The sequence below is a fragment of the Pleurodeles waltl genome, chromosome 10 (assembly GCF_031143425.1).
Source record: "Pleurodeles waltl isolate 20211129_DDA chromosome 10, aPleWal1.hap1.20221129, whole genome shotgun sequence".
Classification (NCBI taxonomy): domain Eukaryota; kingdom Metazoa; phylum Chordata; class Amphibia; order Caudata; family Salamandridae; genus Pleurodeles; species Pleurodeles waltl.
In genome coordinates, this window is record NC_090449.1 from 457,312,892 (window position 1) to 457,337,804 (window position 24,913).

A 24,913-nucleotide genomic window follows, 5' to 3' on the forward strand; every position below is an offset into this window, starting at 1 on the left:
GCAGTGACTGAAGGAGTAGAGCACGGACTGCAGTAGCACAGCAGTGACTGAAGAGGCACAGCACAGACTGCAGTAGCACAGCAGTGACTGAAGGAGCACAGCACGGACTGCAGTAGCAAAGCAATGACTGCAGTAACACAGCACTGACTGAAGGGGCACAGCAAGGACTGCAGAGCACAGCAGTGACTGAAGGAGCACAGCATGGACTGCAGTAGCACATCAGTGACTGAAGGAGCAAAGCATGGACTGCAGTAGCACAGTAGTGACTGAAGTGGCACAGCATGGACAGCAGTAACACAGCAGTGACTGACGGAGCACAGCACAGACTGTAGTAACTCAGCAGTGACTGAAGTAGCACAGCAGTGACTGCAGTAGCACAGCAGTGACTGAAGGAGCACAGCATGGACTGCAGTAACACAACAGTGACTGAAGGGGCAGAGCACGGACTGCAGTAGCACAGCACTGGCTGAAGGAGCACAGCACGGACTGCAGTACCTCAGCAGTGACTGAAGGAGCACAGCATGGACTGCAGTAACACAGCAGTGACTGACTGACGGAGCACAACTCTGACTGCAGTAACACAGCAATTACTGAAGGAGCACAGCACAGACTGCAGTAACACAGCAGTGACTGATGCAGCACAGCAAGGACTGCAGTAACATAGCAGTGACTGGAGGAGCACAGCACGGACTGCAGTAACACAGCAGTGACTGAAGTAGTACATCATGGACTGCAGTAGCACAGCAGTAACTGAAGGAGCACAGAATGGACTGCAGTAACACAGCAGTGACTGACGGAGCACAGCTCTGACTGCAATAACACAGCAGTTACTGAAGGGGCACAGACTGCAGTAACTCAACAGTGACTGAAGTAGCACAGCAGTGACTGAAGGGGAACAGCAAGGACTGCAGTAGCACAGCAGTGACTGAAGTAGCACAGCAGTGACTGAAGGAGCACAGCATGGACTGCAGTAACACAGCAGTGACTGGAGGGGCATAGCACGGACTGCAGTAGGACAGCAGTGACTGAAGGAGCACATCACGGACTGCAGTAACATAGCAGCGGCTGAAGGGGCACAGCACGGACTGCAGTAGCACAGCATGATCTGCAGTAGCACAGCAGTGACTGAAGGGGCACAGCACGGACTGCAGTAGCACAGCAGTGACTGAAGGAGCACAGCATGAACTGCAGTAGCACAGCAGTGACTGAAGGAGCACAGCATGGACTGCAGTAGCACAGCAGTGCCTGAAGGGGCACAGCAGAGACTGCAGTAGCACAGCAGTGAGTGAAGGAGCACAGCACTGACTGCAGTGAAACAGCAGTGACTGAAGGGGCACAGCATGAACTGCAGTAGCACAGCAGTGTCTGCAGTAACACAGCAGTGACTGAAGGGGCACAGCACGGACTGCAGTAACTCAGCAGTGACTGATGTAGCACAGCAGTGACTGAAGGGGCACAGCACGGACTGCAGTAGCACAGCAGTGACTGAAGGAGCACAGCATGGACTGCAGAACACATCAGTGACTGAAGGAGCACAGCATGGACTGGAGTAGCACAGCAGTGACTGAAGGAGCACAGCATGGACTGCAGTAACACAGCAGTGACTGACGGAGCACAGCTCTGAATGCAGTAACACAGCAGTTACTGAAGGAGCACAGCACAGACTGCAGTAACTCAGCAGATACTGAAGTAGCACAACAGTGAATGAAGGGGCACAGCACAGACTGCAGTAGCACAGCAATGACTGAGGGGGCACAGCAGTGACTGAAGGGGCACCGCACGGACTGCAGTAGCACAGCAGTGACTGAAGGAGCTCAGCAGTGACTGCAGTAACACAACAGTGACTGAAGGGGCACAGCACGGACTGCAGTAGCACAGCAGTGACTGAAGGAGCATAGCATGGACTGCAGTAGCACAGCAGTGACTGAATGGGCACAGCACGGACTGCAGTAGCACAGCAGTGACTGAAGGAGCACAGCATGGACTGCAGTAACACTGCATTGACTGAAGGAGCACAGTACTGACTGCAGTAACACAGCAGTGACTGAAGGAGCACAGCCGGGACTGCAGTGACACAGCAGTGACTGAAGGAGCACAGCATGTACTGTAGTAACACAGCAGTGACTGATGGAGCACAGCATGGACTGTAGTAATATAGAGGAGAATGAAGGAGCACAGTACGCGCTGCAGTAGCACACAGTGACTGAAGGAGCACAGCACGGACTGCAGTAACACAGCAATGACTGAAGAGGCACAGCATGGACTTCAGTAACACAGCAGTAACTGAAAGGGCGCAGCACAGACTGCAGTAACACAGCAGTGACTGAAGGGGCACAGCACGGACTGCAGTAGCACAGCAGTGACTAAAGGAGTAGAGCACGGACTGCAGTAGCACAGCAGTGACTGAAGAGGCACAGCACGGACTGCAGTAGCACAGCAGTGACTGAAGGAGCACAGCACGGACTGCAGTAGCACAGCAGTGACTGAAGGGGACAGCACGGACTGCAGAGCACAGCAGTGACTGAAGGAGCACAGCATGGACTGCAGTAGCACATCAGTGACTGAAGGAGCAAAGCATGGACTGCAGTAGCACAGTAGTGACTGAAGAGGCACAGCATGGACAGCAGTAACACAGCAGTGACTGACGGAGCACAGCACAGACTGTAGTAACTCAGCAGTGACTGAAGTAGCACAGCAGTGACTGCAGTAGCACAGCAGTGATTGAAGGAGCACAGCATGGACTGCAGTAACACAACAGTGACTGAAGGGGCACAGCACGGACTGCAGTAGCACAGCACTGGCTGAAGGAGCACAGCACGGACTGCAGTAAAACAGCAGTGACTTCAGTAACACAGCAGTGACTGAAGGGGGTCAGCACAAACTGCAGAGCACAGCATGGACTGCAGTAGCTCAGCAGTGACTGAAGGAGCACAGCATGGACTGCAGTAACACAGCAGTGACTGACGGAGCACAGCTCTGACTGCAGTAACACAGCAATTACCGAAGGAGCACAGGACAGACTGCAGTAACTCAGCAGATACTGAAGTAGCACAGCATGGACTGCAGTAACACAGCAGTGACTGACGGAGCACAGCTCTGACTGCAGTAACACAGCAATTACTGAAGGAGCACAGACTGCAGTAACTCAGCAGATACTGAAGTAGCACAGCAGTGACTGAAGGGGCACAACAGTGACTACAGTAGCACAGCAGAGACTGAAGGAGCACAGCATGGACTGCAGTAACACAGTAGTGACTGAAGGGGCACAGCATGGACTGTAGTAATATAGAGGAGAAAGAAGGAGCACAGTACGCGCTGCAGTAGCACACAGTGACTGAAGGAGCAGTGACTGAAGGAGCACAGCACGGACTGCAGTAACACAGCAGTGACTGAAGAGGCACAGCATGGACTGCAGTAACACAGCAGTGACTGAAAGGGCACAGCACGGACTGCAGTAACACAGCAGTGACTGAAGGGGCACAGCACGGACTGCAGTAGCAAAGCAGTGACTGAAGGAGTAGAGCACGGACTGCAGTAGCACAGCAGTGACTGAAGAGGCACAGCACGGACTGCAGTAGCACAGCAGTGACTGAAGGAGCACAGCATGGACTGCAGTAGCAAAGCAATGACTGCAGTAACACAGCAGTGACTGAAGGGGCACAGCAAGGACTGCAGAGCACAGCAGTGACTGAAGGAGCACAGCATGGACTGCAGTAGCACATCAGTGACTGAAGGAGCAAAGCATGGACTGCAGTAGCACAGTAGTGACTGAAGTGGCACAGCATGGACAGCACTAACACAGCAGTGACTGACGGAGCACAGCACAGACTGTAGTAACTCAGCAGTGACTGAAGTAGCACAGCAGTGACTGCAGTAGCACAGCAGTGACTGAAGGAGCACAGCATGGACTGCAGTAACACAACAGTGACTGAAGGGGCAGAGCACGGACTGCAGTAGCACAGCACTGACTGAAGGAGCACAGCACGGACTGCAGTAGCTCAGCAGTGACTGAAGGAGCACAGCATGGACTGCAGTAACACAGCAGTGACTGACTGACGGAGCACAACTCTGACTGCAGTAACACAGCAATTACTGAAGGAGCACAGCACAGACTGCAGTAACTCAGCAGATACTGAAGTAGCACAGCATGGACTGTAGTAACACAGCAGTGACTGACGGAGCACAGCTCTGACTGCAGTAACACAGCAATTACTGAAGGAGCACAGCACAGACTGCAGTAACTCAGCAGATACTGAAGTAGCACAGCAGTGACTGAAGGGGCACAACAGTGACTACAGTAGCACAGCAGTGACTGAAGGAGCACAGCATGGACTGCAGTAACACAGTAGTGACTGAAGGGGCACAGCAGTGACTGAAGGAGCACAGCACGGGCTGCAGTAACACAGCAGTGACTGACGGGGCACAGCACGGACTGCAGTAACACAGCAGTGACTGAAGGAGCACAGCACGGACTGCACTAACACAGCAGTGACTGATCCAGCACAGCAAGGACTGCAGTAACACAGCAGTGACTGGAGGAGCACAGCAAGGACTGCAGTAACACAGCAGTGACTGACGGAGCACAGCTCTGACTGCAGTAACACAGCAGTTACTGAAGGGGCACAGCATAGACTGCAGTAGCACAGCATTGACTGAAGGAGCACAGCATGGACTGCAGTAGCACAGCAGTGACTGAAGCAGCACAGCAAGGACTGCAGTAACACAGCAGTGACTGAAGGAGCACAGCACGGACTGCAGTAAAACAGCAGTGACTGAAGAGGCACAGCACAGACCGCAGTAGCACAGCAGTGACTGAAGGAGCACAGACTGCAGTAACACAGCAGTGACTGAAGGGGCACAGCACGAACTGCAATACAGCACAGACTGATAGAGCAGAGCACAAACTGCTGGAGCACAGAGATTGTAGGAGCAGAGCAGGCACCATAGGAGCACAATACAGCAGGATCATGTCACCACCTGCTGGAGTACATCAGAGACAGCTGGCACACATCACAAACTGAAGGGGCACAGCACAAACTGCAGGCCAAAGCACAAACTAGGAACACTAGCAACTTGTCCAGTACAGGCTGTAGGAGTACACCTGTAGAAGACACTTCTGAAGGAGCACAGCACAGACAGCAGTAACACAGCAGAGTCTAAAAGAGCACAACACAGACTGCAGGAACACAGCATGGACTGCAGTAACATTGCATTGACTGAAGGAGCACAGTACTGACTGCAGTAACACAGCAGTGACTGAAGGAGCACAGCGGGGACTGCAGTGGCACAGCAGTGACTGAAGGAGCACAGCATGGACTGTAGTAACACAGCAGTGACTGATGGAGCACAGCATGGACTGTAGTAGTATAGAGGACAATGAAGGAGCACAGCATGCACCGCAGTAGCACAGCAGTGACTGAAGGAGCAGTGACTGAAGGAGCACAGCATGGACTGCAGTAAGAGCAGTGAATGAAGGGGCACAGCACGGACTGCAGTAGCACAGCAGTGACTGCAGTAGCACAGCAGTGACTGAAGGGGCACAGCACGGACTGCAGTAGCACAGCAGTGACTGAAGGAGCACAGCATGGACTGCAGTAGCACAGCAGATACTGAAGTAGCACAGCCGTGACTGAAGGGGCACAACAGTGACTGAAGGAGCAGAGCATGGACTGCAGTAACACAGCAGTGACTGAAGGGGCACAGCACAGACTGCAGTAGCACATCAGTGACTGAAGGAGCACAGTACGGGCTGCAGTAACACAGCAGTGACTGCAGTAACAAAGCAGTGACTGAAGGGGCACAGCACGGACTGCAGTAGCACAGCAGTGACTGAAGGAGCACACACAGACTGCAGTAACACAGCAGTGACTGAAGGAGCATGAACTGCAGTAACACAGCAGTGACTGAAGGAGCACAGCACGGACTGCACTAACACAGCAGTGACTGATGCAGCACAGCAAGGACTGCAGTAACACAGCAATGACTGGAGGAGCACAGCACGGACTGCAGTAACACAGCAGTGACTGAAGTAGTACAGCATGGACTGCAGTAGCACAGCAGTGACTGAAGGAGCACAGAATTGACTGCAGTAACACAGCAGTGACTGATGGAGCACAGCTCTGACTGCAGTAACACAGCAGTTACTGAAGGGGCACAGCACAGACTGCAGTAGCACAGCATTGACTGAAGGAGCACAGCATGGACTGCAGTAGTACAGCAGTGACTGAAGCAGCACAGCAAGGACTGCAGTAACACAGCAGTGACTGAAGGAGCACAGCACGGACTGCAGTAAAACAGCAGTGACTGAGGAGGCACAGCACGGACCGCAGTAGCACAGCAGTGACTGAAGGAGCACAGCACGAACTGCAGTAACACAGCAGTGACTGAAGGGGCACAGCACGACTGCAATACAGCACAGACTGATAGAGCAGAGCACAAACTGCTGGAGCACAGAGATTGTAGGAGCAGAGCGGGCACCGTAGGAGCACAATAAACACAGCAGGATCATGTCACCACCTGCTGGAGCACATCAGAGACAGCTGGCACACATCACAAACTGAAGGGGCACAGCAGAAGATGCTGGAGCACAGCACAAACTGCAGGCCAAAGCACAAACTAGGAACACTAGCAACTTGTCCACAGCAGGCTGTAGGAGTACACCTGTAGAAGTCACTTCTGAACCAGCACAGCAAGGACTGCAGTAACAAAGTAGTGACTGAAGGAGCACAGCACGGACTGCAGTAAAACAGCAGTGACTGAGGAGGCACAGCACGGACCGCAGTAGCACAGCAGTGACTGAAGGAGCACAGTACTGACTGCAGTAACACAGCAGTGACTGAAGGAGCACAGCTGGGACTGCAGTGACACAGCAGTGACTGAAGGAGCACAGCGTGGACTGTAGTAACACAGCAGTGACTGATGGAGCACAGCATGGACTGTAGTAGTATAGAGGAGAAGAAAGGAGCACAGCACGCACCGCAGTTGCACAACAATGACTGAAGGAGCACAGCATGGACTGCAGTAGCACAGCAGTGACTGGAGGAGCACAGCACGGACTGCAGTAACACAGCAGTGACTGAAGGGGCACAGCACGGACTGCAGTAGCACAGCAGTGAGTGAAGGGGCACAGCACGGACTGCAGTAGCACAGCAGTGACTGAAGGAGGACAGCATGGACTGCAGTAGCACAGCAGCGACTAAAGCAGCACAGCAAGGACTGCAGTAACACAGCAGTGACTGCAGGAGCACAGCACGGACTGCAGTAAAACAGCAGTGACTGAAGGGGCACAGCACGGACTGCAGTAGCACAGCAGTGACTGAAGGAGCACAGCACGGACTGCAGTAACGCAGCAGTGACTGAAGGGGCACAGCACGGACATCAGAGCACAGCAGTGACTGAAGGAGCACAGCCTGGACTACAGTAGCACAACAGTGACTGAAGGAGCACAGGCACGGACTGCAGTAGCACAGCAGTGACTGAAGGAGTACAGCACATACTGCAGTAGCACAGCAGTGACTGAAGGGGTACAGCACGGACTGCAGTAGCACAGCAGTGACTGAAGGAGCACAGCACGGACTGCAGTAGCACAGCAGTGACTGAAGCAGCACAGCAAGGACTGCAGTAACACAGCAGGGACTGAAGGAGCTCAGCAGTGACTGAAGGGGCACTGCAGGGACTGAAGGAGCACAGCAGTGACTGAAGGGGCACAGCACGGGCTGCAGTAGAACAGCAGTGACTGAAGGAGCACAGAGTGCAGTAGCACAGCAGTGACTAAAGTAGCACTGCTAGGTAGGTAGAGAACGGGTAAGGTTTTAGAGTGGGTATAGCTTGAGATTTGGAGAAGGAAATGTGGAGCGAGGGAGTAGGTGGGGTGCACCAGTTGGGGTGCTCGGTAAAAAGAGAGGTCCGGTAAAGGGAAGTGAGATGAGTGCAGAGAGATACAATGTAGAGAGCGAGAGGGGCAACATGAGAAGCGAAGCATAGAAGAGAGGTTGGGTAAAAAGAGTAATGAAGCAGAGTGAAAGTTCGTCAGAGGTAAAAAAAGATGTATGGAGGAAAAAGCGTTAAGCAGAAAGACAGAAATGAGACACAGAAGGAGGTGAGGTTGAAATAGTGATAGAGAGGGTGAAGTAGAAGGAGAGTTGTGAGGTAAAAACAGTAAAGATATAGAGAGATGTAGACAGAGAGAGGTAGAGTGGGTAAGTTGCAATAGAGAGGGTGCAGCGAGAGATAAAAAGGTAACCATAGAAATAGGTAATAACAGCTGTGAAAAACGAATAAAATAGTCACAGGTACAGTAGAGTTACTTCCAGTCCCAGTTTTTCACTATGATTATTCCCTCTGAATTCATGAAAGGTGGAATAAAAGAACAATTCTCATGTTTCCCAGCCCAATTAGTAGAATGAAACATGCTAAAAATGGGAAAATGTATGACACTTTACATTATCTAGTTAGCCAAAATGGTACCAACAGCAGTGCTTTTGGCTGAGAAACACAACTTAAAATAGCTCACGTAACAAAATAAAAACAGGAAATGGTGCTCAACTATAAAACATCACATGTAGTAGAATTCAACACTGCCCCTTAAGAACCTTGGAGTATTGCTGTCAGACCCTGTGAGCTGAAGGGGCAGGCAGTGGCTTTAAATGGATTGAACAGGACCGAGATGGCTTCAAGATTACGCTGTCTCAGTATTCCATGTTCGCACATTTAATTGCAGCAGCCGCATGTTTAAGAGGAGGGCTTTGTGCGCCGGCACGTTTTTATTTACAAATTAAGCACTGCCTTCCAACACTTGCTGTCACTGGTTTCTCAGGGTTGTTAGTGCGTGGATAGATAGGCTCTGTACTCAACACCACACCCAGCAGCCCAATGTTATATTTGCCAATTCCGGTGCTTGTTTTTTGAAAAAGACAAGTACTTTATTTAACAAAAGGCACACTACTTCACAGTACTACAATGCATTAGATACAGAATGCTCCGGTGCAACTCCCGTGTGCTTCAGTGCACGGCCCCTGTTAGGTGCTCTAGCCCATCCCAGCCTCTCCTCAACGAGCTTGGAGTTCTGGTGGTGTACATCTAGATCAGGTGCAGCACTCACTCACCCCCCTCCCCTTCTTAGCACACAGACACTTCTTGGGGCTAAATAGCCCATATAGCCACTCACCTGCTCCTCTTCTGGGTGGCATAGAGCCGCAATGGGCCTCCTGAGAGTAGGTGCAGCAATATAATGCAGTATCCAGCACATAACATGAAGCGATCCTGCCCAGTTTGGTGGCAGCAGGCCATGCTGTGAGTATTCGAAGAGCAGCAGTTGGAGCAGCAGCTTCTGGCAGTGAGTTTTTCTAGACTCTCATTGTCTCTCTGCATATATGGGCTTTGTGGACTTGATGGGTTTGAAGCCTTGGCGAGTACACTATCTGTTACACTTGGAGCTCCCTGGGTGGTGCCCGTTCGGTCATCCACTTCTCCAGATGTGAGGCTATGGTGACAATGAGGTACTTCTAGGTGCTGTTTGGGGCACAATGGCACCAGTCCGATCTGGTGGTGATGTGAATACTGTGACGGTGCTAACTCCATTAGTCTGCTTTAATTCCATGCTTGCTGTCAGATTTTCTGAAAGTGTGAAATTCTTAGAGCACATGCAAAAATGCTGATTTTTTTATGTCCTACAACTCTGTAAGCTGACTTGTTTTTTCGCTTATGTTAAAGGGTGCAGCCATTACAGTATGGCCCCTTGCAGAGTAAGCCTATTGTTCACAAAGATTGTAGCACACATAGAAAGAGGTAAAAATGAGAAGAAAGGATTTCTTCTTGTTACACCTCATCTGGGAAGGCATAGAATGCTGGCCCATTCCTTGGTCTACCAGTAATGGTAAATCTGGGACTGCACCAAAATCCATGGGTGGAATTCCCTTGCGCCATCCATTATATGCCTCCCTGGGGCAGATTAATGCAATGCAGAGATTTGCGCTGTGTTGCACTACTCCAGATTTATCAAGCCACTCAGGACCATGCATGATGGTCTTGCGTGGGTTGCTACTGTAGTGTTGCGTTGCCATGGTGACACCGTTACATGGCGCAAGGGCAATACAACACATTGATAAATATGCCCCTAACTAACTGCTAATCTACGACCTTCAAAATGTAAACTAACAAAGAATACAATTTCTAAATGAGCGCACAATAACTCTGGTGCAGGAAACAGATTAGGTGTTATCACAGGAAGCAGAAGTACATTTATTTCTAACACAAAATAAGGTACATAGGTCTATCATTGACACTAGTAAAGTGCACATATGCAAACTAAAGCTAATCAAAATGAGCCATTCAGTTTACTAAACCTAAATATAAAACAGCATGAAAAATAATACTGAAATAATATGCCAAAATATTTTAAATCATGTGTGACTCAAGCTTCTGGTTATGGGGGATACAGGTTAGCACATTATAAAGCACAAATAAATGATGGAACCACTCAGCCACCAATTTCCCCTTCTGATGGCCCCTGGAATCATCAAATAAAACTGCCACCATTTTCCCTCATGACACTTTCAGAAACCGTTCACGGTCTGCTGGTGCTTATATCCGAATCCCTCCAGTTCCTTCAGCTCATAACAGACATAACACTGTATTTCCTCCATCTCATTCTCTTCAGTCCTCTGCTGATATGCCTCTCTCCCTTTCTGTCCTAAATTCTGCCATCCTTTAATAAATGTAAATCTCTTTATGATTAAAAACAAACAAATAACATAAACAACAGAAATATATATAGGTCTTAAAATAGCACCCAACAGCCCACTACCAGACTCACTAAGCAAACTACCTATAGCAGAAAGCCTTTCCTAATTAGTTCCCAGGCACCTAACTTTTGTAGCACCTTCTAATCATTTGACAGATCTGTAATGTTCTTCCTTATGTGTTCATCTCCCTACTTTTATCTGACACATAAGTTGTTGGACCAGCCAAACATTGCAAACTACACCCTCTTTTGCAAGGAAAATGTGCAAAGCAAGCCGCTTCCAGAGAACCATGGCTCTCATCACTACTAATTCTGAATTAATGGCATCTAATGCCTGAAGGGCCAACTGCCAACCTATCAACTAAAGTAGTCAACCTTCCAATGTTAATGTCATTCAAAACCACACCCACAGAAGGAATCATAGCGCCAAATATTTTACCCACTACTTGTGATGCATTATCAACAGATCTCTCATGTGCAGCTTTACTTCTGTCTTCTAATTTCTCTACATGATACACCGTTGGGCACACTAACCCCCCTCCATGTAAAAACTACCATCCCAATTAAGTGGAGGCTAAAAAACATAAGCATTAGTCTCACATTTAAAATACACTGCAGGCATAGCAGATTCTCATCCAGCCAGAACATAGTAATTCTTAACTTCTACTACCTGTAAACCCTTTCTCCATCCTACCACTAGAGGATGACTAATGTGGTGTTTTGCTCTTATGAAAACTTACTTACCTTCTTCCACCCTACCCAGACTCAATCTTGGGTGTACTCGTGCATCAGTTAACGCCTGCTCTTCTTTATCCTAAGCAGTAGCCTTTCTGTTCTTTGAATTCTTAGTGACCTGTTCCCATCTTGCCTCTAACTCTTCCCTAAAATCGTTGTTACCCCTGTTCTTCTTCAAGTAAGATTCCTTTTCTTATAGGACATGATAGTCTTGCCATCCAGAAAGGATACACATTTATTTACAAGTGCAACTGAAGCGTACAGAATCAATGCCCTAAACATAGGGGGCCATATTTATACTTTTTGACGCAAAACTGCGCTAACGCAGTTTTGCGTCAAAAAAATTAGCGCCGGCTAACGCCATTCTGAAGCACCATGCGGGCGCCCTATTTAATCAATGACGTTAGCCGGCGTTAGCCGCCGGTGCTGCCTGGTGTGCGTGGAAAAAAACGACGTACACCAGGCAGCGCTGGCGTAGGGGGATATGGGGCTTGGGCGTCAAAAAATGGGGCAAGTCAGGTTGAGGCAAATTTTTCGCCTCAACCCGATTTGCGCCATTTTTTTCGACTCCCAACCCCCATAGAAATGACTCCTGTCTTAGCAAAGACAGGAGTCATGCCCCCTTGCCCAATGGCCATGCCCAGGGGACTTATGTCCCCTGGGCATGGTCATTGGGCATAGTGGCATGTAGGGGGGCACAAATCAGGCCCCCCTATGCCACACAAAACAAAAAAAAAACACTTACCTGAACTTACCTTAATGTCCCTGGGATGGGTCCCTCCAGCCTTGGGTGTCCTCCTGGGGTGGGCAAGGGTGACAGGGGGTGTCCCTGGGGGCATGGGAGGGCATCTCTGGGCTCCTTCAGAGCCCACAGGTCCCTTAACGCCTGCCTTTTGCAGGCGCAAAAAAACGGTGCAAAAGCGGCCGTACGTCATTTTTTTTGACCCGCCCACTCCCGGGCGTGAATTTTGCCCGGGAGTGTAAATACGGCGCACATGCCTCGGAGTCAATTTTTTAGACGTGAACGCCTACCTTGCATCTCATTAACCCAAAGTAGGTGTCCACGCAAAAAAATGACGCAAACTCCATGGACTTTGGCGCTAGACGCGTCTAACGCCAAAGTATAAATATGGAGTTAGTTTTGCGTCGGAATTGCGTCAAAAAAAACGACGCAATTCCGGCGCAAACGGAGTATAAATATGCCCCAGGGTCTCTTGTGTGTAGGCTTGTCAACATTTGAAAAATGATAATCTAAACTACCTTGTCTATGAAACAAACTAGTAATAATACTATAAGTTATGGGGTATGTTAGTCAAATGTGGTGGTAATGCATACTACCAGCAACTGATGTTGACAAATACGTGCACACATAGCACCCTTTAGCATCTATTATCTATTCATGCAACTGCTTGAAAACATTGTTCAAAACATTTCCCTTGAACACTTTGTTGTGAAGAGGCTCTAAATTAAACTTGTGCTGTTATTTTTCATCATTCAAATCCATCTCTAAGCTAGCTTTCTGTACTACAGAAGTAGGGGCAGGAGGGGCAACTAGTTCTGCAGAAAAGCTTATTAGCAAGCATACCATTAATATGATAGCAATGATTGATACTTTGTCCAGTCTACGCTGGTTCTTTGGAAGGGTTGCTATGTTTTCTAATAAATCAGAAAGGAAAAATGCAAACTCAAAAATACCACAAAAAGTGCTTTTACATTTTGTACAAAACTCTGCAAATCTGTTGACTTGTTTTCAATGAAGGCCAAGCTTAGTTGCTTCAAAGTCAATCCCTAGCAGTACATCAATCTTCTCCTAAAATGATATCCCTACTCTTTTACTGGAGCGTTGTCCGTAGACGTCATCACAAAGTTCAGTTTGAAGTTCAGTCATTCAAAAGTACCAGTTGACTTCAGTTCAACCAAGAAGATCAGGATTCAGTCAAAGTCACATGTGGGAGCTTTGATCATGGAGGTTTCACGAAAAGAGTCTGTCGTTCACTAGTCTTATGCATTCTCCAGTCAGCTTCACTTTTAGCCAAATATGTCCATTCAGGAAGTGAGTGCCTTCGGCTAGGCACCTGTGCTCTCTCCAATCTCCTGAACACTGGTTGTTCACAGTCACTGTCTCTTTGCTCACTGGTCTCTGTCTCTTCGTTGATGACATCTGGAATTTGTTTTTCAGACACAGAACCTCTCTGTCTCTCTCCTCTGCCACTGTGTGTTCTTGGGTCTGCCTCTGATCACACCACTTGTACCTTATCCAGGCTCAGAACCTGTGCTTGCAGCTTCTTTGGTTTGGGTCACTGTGGCTACTTCTGGCTCATTCACCACAAACCCTAAACTTGACTCTGGCTGACTTGGAGACACTTGAACACACTCCTCATCTTCTATCTCTGAGCTCTCAGGTTGCTCTGTATTTGGCCCCTGTACATCAGTAATGGTTGTCAGTAGTTCTTTTCCAGCAAGTCTCAGTCACCAAGCGTGTGAGATATGTATCCAGTTTGGAAGACCTCCACATTTAACAGCAGTGCTTGTGTCCAGTATTATGGTTGACACAATGAAAACAACTTGCCATGGGGGGCAACATTGAATCAGGCAACAAAGGACGACCACCTACAAAAATCCAGATTTTATCATCTTTCTTAGTACATCTTGATCTGACCCATTTCTCCAGTTCACATTCTGGCACCTCTTCCTGTTATCGCTTCACCTCTTTCCAAGTATTTTTAACATTGAGCAAAAGATTTAAGGAAGTGTCATGCTCTGATTCATTTGAAAATTCCCTTTTCACTGCGCAAGTCCCAACAGCGAAATACATGGCTTTCTCATTTGCTTACGTATTTCCTACAGTCGCGAAATAATTTCCACTCCTGTGTGCTGTGCACTTCACAACGTCCACCTTGGCAGGCTTCTGTAACGTGGTAAGCGGTTCCAAGCCATAGTGCCTAATACAGATAGGGGAGGCTGATGAGGTCATGAACCCATCCTCGAACCACACCTGTCTGAAGTTGTTGGACACACCAACCCATACTATCGGTGCAGATGCTGACTCTTAGATTTTTAGAGACACAGCAGGCTCTAGTAAGAGCAGTCAGTTCAGCTACTTTACAGAGAGTACATTGCCCAAACAAGGCTTCCACTACATCTTCTAAAGTGTAAATGGCATTCAAAATCCATGTCATCTCTCTAGCAAGAGCCATTCACAAACAGAATGCATCAGGCTCTTCCATATGGGCATCTCTAGTATTAGGTTCTTGTGTGGTACACAACTCAGTAACATCCAGACCTTCATGGTCTACCCATCTATATTTTCATCAACAACAGACAATGGTAACAGTGTAGCAGGGTTAAGACATGAACACTTTTTTAGTGTGATGTTTTTTGCAGCAAGAATAATTTTGTCGTATTTGGTAAGGTGAATGTGTTATTAGTCTGCTGAGTCCGAGTGCCAGGTTAACAAGATCTCCACAAGTGGGACACTATTACTTTAAGGGAGTACCCCATCACAATACCTTTACACTGCTGCATGTTGACACCATCTGAAACCACTGCCTTTAGGCAGTCTGACAGTGCTGCAGCTACTGGGTCAAGATTTATCAAGCCACTCAGGACCACACAAGATGGTCTTGCGCGGGTTGCTACTGTAGTGTTGCGTTGCCCTTGTGCCTCCCTTGCATGGCGCAAGGGCAATACAACACATTGATAAATATGCCCGTAACTAACTGCTAATCTACGACCTTCAAAATGTAAACTAACAAAGAATACGATTTCTAAGTGGGTGCACAGTAACTCTGGTGCAGGAAACAGACTGAGCAACAAGCGTTTTGAGGTTCCATGAATCTGAGTCAGTACTGACAGAGCACCCTTCCCTCTTAGGACAGTAAAGACTAAACAGTTTCTTATAGTCTGGCATTGCTAGCACCAGGGCATGGGAGAGACTTTCTCTCAGCTTTGGGAAGGCTTTGTCCCCTGGTAGTGGACGTGACACATCCTTGTGTGTAAACCTGGCCACTAGGGAAACGTTGCTGAGAATCCACTGATGACTGTTGCCCACCTTTCCCAGAACATCCTAATATTAGAAATTCTCTCTTTAGTCACGTTTCGTGCTCTATTTCGTGTGTGTTGTCAAAGACAGAGGATTTCCTTCTGACAGTACTGCAGTTTGGCTTGGGGACACCATAAGCCCATTTTTGGCTAGGGGTTTTAACAATGCTATAGTATCTTGCCTGCATGCTTCTGTCGTTGTTGACACCACCAACAGGTCATCAATGTATTGGATCAGGACTGAATTGCACAGCAACTTTAGGGTCTCTAAATTATTTTTCAAGATTTTGTTAAAGTGTGAGGGACTCTCTGTATACCCTTGAGGAACTTGGCACCATGCTAGATTTCTCTGCTTCTGAACCGGAATGTGAAAAATAACTGGCTAGCTTCATGCAATGGAATGTAAAAGACAGTTGCCACGAGTCGATGACTGTGAGCCACTTAGCATCACAAGGGATATAAAACAGTATTATAGGTAGATTCAGTACCACAGGATAACATCTGACAACAATACTGTTAATGTTTTGTAGATCTTGATGACCCTCCACTGACTATTCTATTTCTGTATACCCATCATCCAGCAAATACAGGGACTTCCTAGGATCTCTATGAAAATGCCTTGCTCTAAGTTGGATACGACCACAGAAGTGATTCAAGCTGGCATCTCTGGCGAGAGGTTGTACTACAGCATGGGTACTCACAAACTTTTTCTCGGGGGCCAAAATTGCAGTATGGTTTGCGGCCGAGGGCCGCACTGAAGTGACAGCGGGGGGGGCGGGGCTTAGAGGGGGCGGGGCTTAGAGGGGGAACAACCACCCCACCCCCTTTTTCAAAACAATGCCCCTACCCCAGTAACACACACAGCGCGCACACATACAGCGCCATCTGCTCTCACCCCTACCCCAGTAACACACACAGCGCGCACACATACAGCGCCATCTGCTCTCACCCCTACCCCAGTAACACACACAGCGCGCACACACACAGCACCATCTGCTCTCACCCCTACCCCAGTAACACACACAGCGCCATCTGCTCTCACCCCTACCCCAGTAACACACACTGCGCCATCTGCACACAGCGCCATCTGCTCCCACCCCTACCCCAGTAACACACACAGCGCCATCTGCTCTCACCCCTACCCCAGTAACACACACTGCGCCATCTGCACACAGCGCCATCTGCTCCCACCCCTACCCCAGTAACACACACTGCGCCATCTGCACACAGCGCCATCTGCTCTCACCCCACCCCAGTAACACACACACACAGCGCACACACACAGCGCCATCTGCTCTCACCCCTACCCCAGTAACACACACAGCGCGCACACACACAGCGCCATCTGCTCTCACCCCTACCCCAGTAACACACACAGCGCGCACACACACAGCGCCATCTGCTCTCACCCCTACCCCAGTAACACACACACACAGCGCACACACACAGCGCAATCTGCTCTCACGCCTACCCCAGTAACACACACTACATTAAAAACAAATAACTAAATAACCAAAGAGCCTTACCTGACTCAAAGCACTGTAAAGATGCCACAAATGTGGAACAGCAGGCAGGCAGGCGGGCAGCAGACGTGGAGCTGGTGACAGGAAGCAGACGACCAAAGCCCCATAAAAGTTAGCTGCAAGCGCTGACTTTTATGGGGCTTTGGCTTCCAGGATCGTCAGGGCAACGCCATAAACAATGGCCGCCGTATGTAAACATAGAGGAGGGCCGCGGGAGCATGCTCCCGCGGCCCTCTTCTATGTTTACATACTGCTGCCATTATGATGTGGCGTTTGGTGTGCGTCTCGTGGGCCGCCAAGCTAGGTCCGTGGGGCCGCTGGCGGCCCGCGGGCCGTACTTTGAGTACCGTTGTACTACAGCATTCAAGAAAGTTTATTGTCCTGTCTGGGGATTATTTTTACAAGTTCAACACCCTTCGTCAGGCCAGTTATCTTTGCCAGTATAGTCCTCCTTTACTTTACAGACTCCTGTTTAATTCAGATGGTAAACCTTCTTTTGTCAAAACGGGGAATAACCCAAGAACAGGTCTCTGAGTGCTCAATTTAAAATCTTCATCTTTATCATGGTGTATAATTGACTACAACATTGAGCTTACACAAAATATCTCTTTCAAAAAGACTCACAGGACTTGAATCACAGATTGCAAATTGATGGCCTTTTTTAAAGGGACCAATTGTAGTGGGTCCTATTCAGTTTTAATGGGAATCATGAGTTTAGCATAGCCTTTGGCTTGCAGGCCTGTGCCCCAGTCACCTAGTGACTTTTAACCTACTTAGCCTGCTCTGTTTTAGCACATTTATTGAATTATTTCTTCCAAGGTGGCTGCCATGTTTATAGTTAGGAAGATGTTTTAGTTTCACGTTATCAGTGTCAATCTTTAAAGGCGTCACTATCAGCATCAAAGATAAATGAGATACATAGTTATTCACATCATGTACTTCCCCCTTTCATGCAACAGTAACATATTGTACCTTTTCAGGGAATTGTTTATATAACCTGCACCAGAGGTCCTACCAGATCTGTATAAAAACATCTCACAAAGACAAGATAATCAGAGTGATTCCTACCCATATGCCATAGACACCATATATGCTACATGATGCCGTGATGCTGTCCCCACAGAATCTGATCTAGAGACCTCATTCCAAGGTAATGAGGGTTGGGGAGCTCTTCTCATGGACATGGTACTGGCAGATTATTTTTAACACACCTAGCTGTCTTTAGGTTAGAGATTAGGTTCATCATGCTTGGGTAGTGGGGTCTACTTCACATCTATTTCATATTACATGTTATTGCAAAGTGGTGGGGGTCTTTGTACTCATGACTCTCGTTTTTTCCATTCTGTTTCTTGCATTGTTCATTAGCCTAACCATTGCAGCCCATGCAGGTTACTGTAGATTGCAGTCTTGTTAATAAAACCTATTTAAACTTTACTGCATCTCCTTCATTGCCTGTGTTTGACTGAGAAATATTGTTCATGTGAGAAAGGGGTAATCTCTGTTTAACCACAACCTCCCTGAGATGTTGCACTCTTGAGTCCATGCGTAAAGGATGCCACAAATCACATTTTACTGTTTGCATTTTTGGTGAGGTTCTGCTTGTGAGCCGGGAGGGTTGGGACAAAAGTTGCAACTTGTTGTAGGATTGACCTAGTCATCTACAAAACTAAGTACTGTTATCCTTAAACCAGCAATCTTGCCTAGAGCAAGAGTCCAACTACGACGAAATCTTCATCTGAACATTTGCCGAAACAGGACTGATAACTTGCTCATTGACAACACCTACAACATGGATTTGTTTTCCCGAGACGGGTAGGTTTGGGACTTTCCCTGTCCATACAGTAGAACAGGTAGCATCAGTGCCAATGAGAAAGGACACAGGGTGACCATTCATCTGTCCTTCCACAAATGAACTACTCTGGTCTACGTCTAAGGTTGTGCCAAGTATGCAGTCCTCCTCAGATTCTGATGGATGTGTGAACAAACTCTGGGTGCAAGCCAAGAGCGAAGTGGGGCACAACATTTTCTGAGATTCCTCCGTTCAGGATTTTTTATGCTACTATGCTGAAGAAAAACCTGCATAGGACTTTCGTAATAGGCATTCACTGACTTTTGGTTGGTCCTTTTGATTTTCAACAGATCAATCTCTTTCTTAGTTTTTAAAAAGTTAATCACATTAAGGCACCCCTCCATAACCACAGGAGACAGAGCATTTGTTACAACAATCCTAGGTGGCTCTGCAGTCGGCCATTGTAGAGCCACTTTACACCCCATCAATCGCTGGGAACTACAGTGTCAAAGAAAGTATTCAAATCTTCACAAAGCTCCTTTGAAATTTATGCAAATCTGTCAACTTGAATATACCACTGATCAGGATTTTTTCTCAATCATTGGAAATTGATTTGTATATGTAAAACGGTCACCATAACTTCAAGGCACATAAGCTCCTCCATGTGCTTCACTCAGTGGATTAGCTTTGACCGAAGAATCACTCCTATCTCCCTTTCACCATCTTTCTTTTTCTGAGCCCGTCTATCTCTAAACCTCTTTGTTTTGCTCCACAATGGAATGCTACTGATTAGTTCCTGCAACTGTAGTTTGTATCCAGATGTTCACATGTCCTTGAGTACATCTTTAGTCTTGATTTGGTATTTATTGACAGATATAATTAGGAAGGACCCATTTCTTCGTAAGAAAGTTGCTAGGTGTGTTTGTGTGACGTGTGAGGTTCTTGAGGAGATAGCTACAAATAAAAGTACGCCTCTAAGGAAAATATTCAGAAAGGTGAATAAATTCCAAATCAACGTTTCCATGATTATTTCCTTCAATTCTACCTTTACCCTTACCACATCTAACATTCTTGCAGGAATGTCGATCTCTAATTACTGGGACTCAGTGCTGTTGATCTCTATAGTTGCCGCACTCACAAAGGGAGTTGCTCCTGTTCTGGGCCTGGCTCCCCTCTCTGCAAATTTATAAATCGCAGATGCAACAGTCTTTGTGGTAATTGTAGGGGCAACTGGCGTTGCAGCAACAGTAGCATTATTCTGGGGCATTGTCAGTGGATATGGGAAAGGAATCAAAAGCATTCACTGGGGAGCTGGAAGCGGAGAAGCTTCTAATCATGGATTTAGGATTTTAGCAGAGGTCAGTTATCGAGGTGAAAGAGTTCCAGGCACTTTCCCTTCGAGGAGGCTTTGATCGACAGACGTACTGCACTCTTACATGCAGGGGACAGGAGTCCCCTAGATGGTTGATCTCCCCAGCTGTTGGAACTACATTGTATGTAGACCATCAGGAAGACAGCACATCATTCAAAAAGGTAGCACTGGAATCACTATCACTCCCTTCATCATCCTTTACTTCAGTCTGTGCTTTCTTTTTCCCAGCTTCCCATTAGTTAGGGCAGGGTACAATCTAACTCCCTTAATCCTCTCTGTCCTCCATGCCTGAAGCCCAGCATCCCACTTCACTTCCATCCAGCTCTTAACTGTCATTTTGGTCTTATTCTGATATTTTCTTCTTCTTTCCTATGTGCTGCATGCTCCTTTGTATTCAAGGCTTCATATTGTACTGATATAGGTGGGGCTTCATTTCATACAACACCTGCCTCAAATTCTCAGTTGTTCTCAGGTTATAGGTGCCATGGGGAGGAAACCGCAAGGACCCTTCATTGGCAGTGATTGTATTCCATTGCTTAAGCCAAATACAAGTGTGTAATCTGATACAGGTGATCATTTAATAAGTAGGCTTATCCTTGGAAGGTCCTCCTCTCCCTCATGGACAGGTAGTCTGACATCATCTCTTAACAACTCTTAACTGTCCTCTTGGTCTTATTCTGATATGTTCCTTTTCTTTCTCATGTGCTGCTTGCTCTTCTGTATTCAAGGTGTTTTATTGGGCTGATCTAGCTGGGGGCTTAAGTTCATAAAGCACCCATCTCAAATTGTCCATTATTCTCAGGTTATGAGGAGGAAACTGCAAGGACCCTTTGTTAGCAGTGATTGTATTCCATTTTTTAAGCTAAATACGAGTGTGTAATCTGATATTGGTGGTTATGTAATGAGCAGGCTAACCTCGGTGGGGCCTCTTCTCAATCACGGACTGGTAGACTCACATCATCTCTAAATAAATCTCTTAATTGAAAAAAGTAATCTTTTCTGAATATTCAACACAGCACAATTCAATTAAATGTCAATTTAAACAGCTGTTCTCGGCAGATCACAAGTCTACACTTTTGCATGACACCACAAAGCTGTTCTCTCACAGGACAACACTCTCTCACATAACAACCAATCCCAGCACAGCACAAACTGAATGACCAGTACCCAGCACTGCACCCTATGATGCAACTCGCAGCACATCACTGCAGCTCTCACTCAACAGTCATTAAGCTTAGCAATAGCAAATTATTGAAAAACAAACACAAAACAAAATTTTTGTCAGTTCCGTTAAAGGAAAGTTCAAAGTACGCAGTCAGTGTAGAGGAATCGGAGAGTAAAACTTGAAGACTTTAGCTCATACACAAAGTGAAATCCCATGCAATGGGAAATCACACTGACAAGTCTATTCCTCTGTGGAAAATGATTGACAAAACACCAATTTTGACTTACAACATAATATACCTAATATCTTAGACTTTGACAAGTCCAATAAAAAAAAGTCACCTCTGCAGCAAACACATTTCTCTTCATAAGCACAAGCGATACACATAAGACAACATCACAAATCCTTCTTGGACTCAAAATGGACACCACACTGCACAACACACTAACTCATCCAAGCCAACAAACACTGCACACTCGACAGTACTCTCTAAGATGCATTACCCTGCTATACTCACACTCCTGGGACTCTGCAACCACTGAAGATAGGCAGGACATCACCGATTCCCCAAGCTGGACCTTTGGAAACTCAGGAGCTCTATTTGGGCTGGGACAGATTCAGATGGGTTCGAGGACAAACTCTGTCTATTCCTCAGTGAATGCCCTGGTACCAGATTTAACAGAGAAGTAGCACCATGCTAACTTGGTGCAAACTTAGAACCCCGCTATGTCCACAAGGATGAACCTTTATCTTAAACTGAAGCTGACATCACAAATGTATTAACATGGCATTGAAGCAGGGAAGCATATTTTGCCCCACAGTAAGGACAGAGAGGAGTAAGTTGAAAAACATAAGGGTTTATTAGCAAAGTTACAATCCCGAATCAGATCAGTTAGTTCTAAATTGAAATTTCACCCTCAAACAGCGCACATGAATATAATCCAAGTAATTAAACTAGTAGAGTGATCATTAAATTATTAAAGGCAAAATATGCAAATCAAAGCAATAACCCGTTTCCATAAAGAAACTCTTTAATGCTAAGCTAAGGTTGTGGGCAGATCGGGGAAGTGGAGAAGCAGAAGGTGTCAGCAAATATATCTTTGAAACAACAAAACAAACGAGGGTTCTAATTAGAATATGAAGGAATGTACTTGCTCTCTACTCTCTCTACCATTTTCTACTCCACTCTAACACCCTATTGCACTCTACCACACTCAACTCTGAGACTCTATGCCTTTCTCCACTCTTCTTTACTCCACTAACTTTTAGCCATGCTGAATAGCAGCCATGCTGGTGTACAACATGGCTAAATCACATTGGCAAAGTCAATAGCTCTTGCAAAAGCTAGACCCACTGGCTTTGCCATTTCTTATTATAAATGGATATCTTCTGTAAATAATTTTCATCTACATGGGACACAGTGGTGCTGGAACAGTTTTCAGAATGGAGGTGCTTCCATCAATGTTACATCAGTGAACTAGTAGGGATTCTGAAAAATCCAAGCTTCACACAAAGAACAAGTGTTGCAAATGAGCAATACCGACTCAGACGGAGAGTGGTAAGAGTGTAGTGTATACAGGGTCGACTTTAGCACTAGTAACTCCCAGTGCAGCAGTCTTTTTTGGCACCCCCACCCCATGACCACCTCCTCAGATTCTCTCACTACCACCCGGCAAAAGTGCCCCTCATCTCTCCATAGCCCCTCTTACATACATTTCATTTGTTTTAAAGCGCTTGTAAAGGCTGGCTCAACTAATTCACCCAACTATCCACATAAAACATAACTCTGTTCTTTACAACAAGCATATTAACTCTGTGCTACTTTATATTGAGTCAAAACTGACACTGCACAAAACTTTGATTCCTCTCTCTAGCAAGAACATTAACCACTAGAGTTATCTTGACATTTTAATTGCTTCCTGACGGCTGGACGCACAAGGAACTTTTCAGCAGGTGCTTTTGCTAGTTTCTTAAGTTATTGCTAAACACAGCTCCCTCCTGAGGTAAGCTCCCCTCAATCCAGGCCAGCACCCTTTGCAGCCGCACAGGTCACACTGCTCTAAAGCCGGCCCTGAGTGTATAGGTCTTGTTGTGTTTAGGAGTACCCTGTCACCAATATCTAAAACATGATGTGGTACCACATTTTCATTTGAAGACAGCAGCTTGGTAATTGAAATAACCACTAAATATGATATGTACTATTACTGAAAAAACTACATAAAGCACAAAAAAGATAATGTGTGGACATCGAGTTGTTGCGAATATTTGTCATTTGCACATCACCAAGTCAACTTTCTTGGTTTGTTTTTATCCTATTGTTCCAATCACACTACAGAGTTAGAAAACAAAGCTCTCCATTCGTGCTTTCCTATCTGTTTGTTTATTTTGAAATATTTGTACAGTTCATTTAAATGTTGTACATTTTGTTTATTTACAGTTCATTTAAATTTTGTTGTGTATTAGAAGAAAACATTTTACAGTCCTTCCTTTCACGTCAGCAAGATTGTTATATAGCCCACTTTACAAAATAAACACTCTTTGCAGTAAGAGAAAGAAAAGTAAATGCCAGTCTCAATATTAAAAGGAAAGGCAGCAATTTGTCAGAAAACTGGACTGACACTTAACCTCTGCCTTTGAAAGCACAAAACAAAAATATAACGCCACTTTTAATACTCATTCACTTTCGAGGGGCAAGCATGGTTATTTTTCGGGGTGTTGTAGCACCTACTGCCCCCTACTTCCAGCGCCTTTAATGGTGCATGCAAAGTGACACTTAAAAAACTCCAATAAATGAAACATAGTTCCCAACAGCAAAATATACAACTTCACACCTGAAACACGCATTGCAAATTATGCCACCATATAGATAAAACTGTTCGATTGACCATCTGACCTTAGACATGACAGTCGACAGCTCGATTTTACCACAGTGTCCAAGTTATGTCCATCCAACTAAGTCATTACTTCCTCCGGGACTGGAGCGGGTGAGGGATGTGGATATGTACGGATTACTCATTTATAGGCCCTCATTATGGACCTGGGGGTCCATGGAATGCCAGGGCCGTTGTGGCGGTCTCACCGGCGCAGGACCCGGTGCAGACCGCCATAATATGACTGTGGCGGTTTGGCCACTGCCAAACCACTGCGACCCCTTCCGTCCCGCTGCTTTACCGTGGCCCGCCGGGCTGGAGGTTTCCACCAGCAGCCCGGTGGGAGTCGGATAACCGCCAAGGTTATTCCGACTCGGGACACCGCCAGCATTTTCCTTACGGTCTCATCACCACACAATGCTGGCGGTAAGGTATCCTGACGACAGGAACTTGCATTTCTGTCACCGGGATACCCACCCAAACACCTCCACACACATGCGCGCATTCATCCACACACAAGCGCGTGCATACATACCCATACACATCACACACGCACGCACGCATGCACTCACCATCCCCCCACCACCTTCCTTCAACTACATCCATACATACACGCACCTACTCACATCCCCCCTTATCTCTTACACCACCCCCACCCCTGTCCTCATGCATACACA

At 46.9% G+C, this 24,913-nt stretch overlaps 1 protein-coding gene across 2 annotated transcripts in view; it reads left to right on the plus strand.

Annotated features, from left to right (window-relative positions):
• Positions 1-24,913, plus strand: part of LOC138261617 (arf-GAP with GTPase, ANK repeat and PH domain-containing protein 3-like) — a 2,246,054-nt gene that overhangs the window by 1,150,908 nt on the left and 1,070,233 nt on the right. The gene's annotated exons all lie outside the window — the stretch shown is intronic.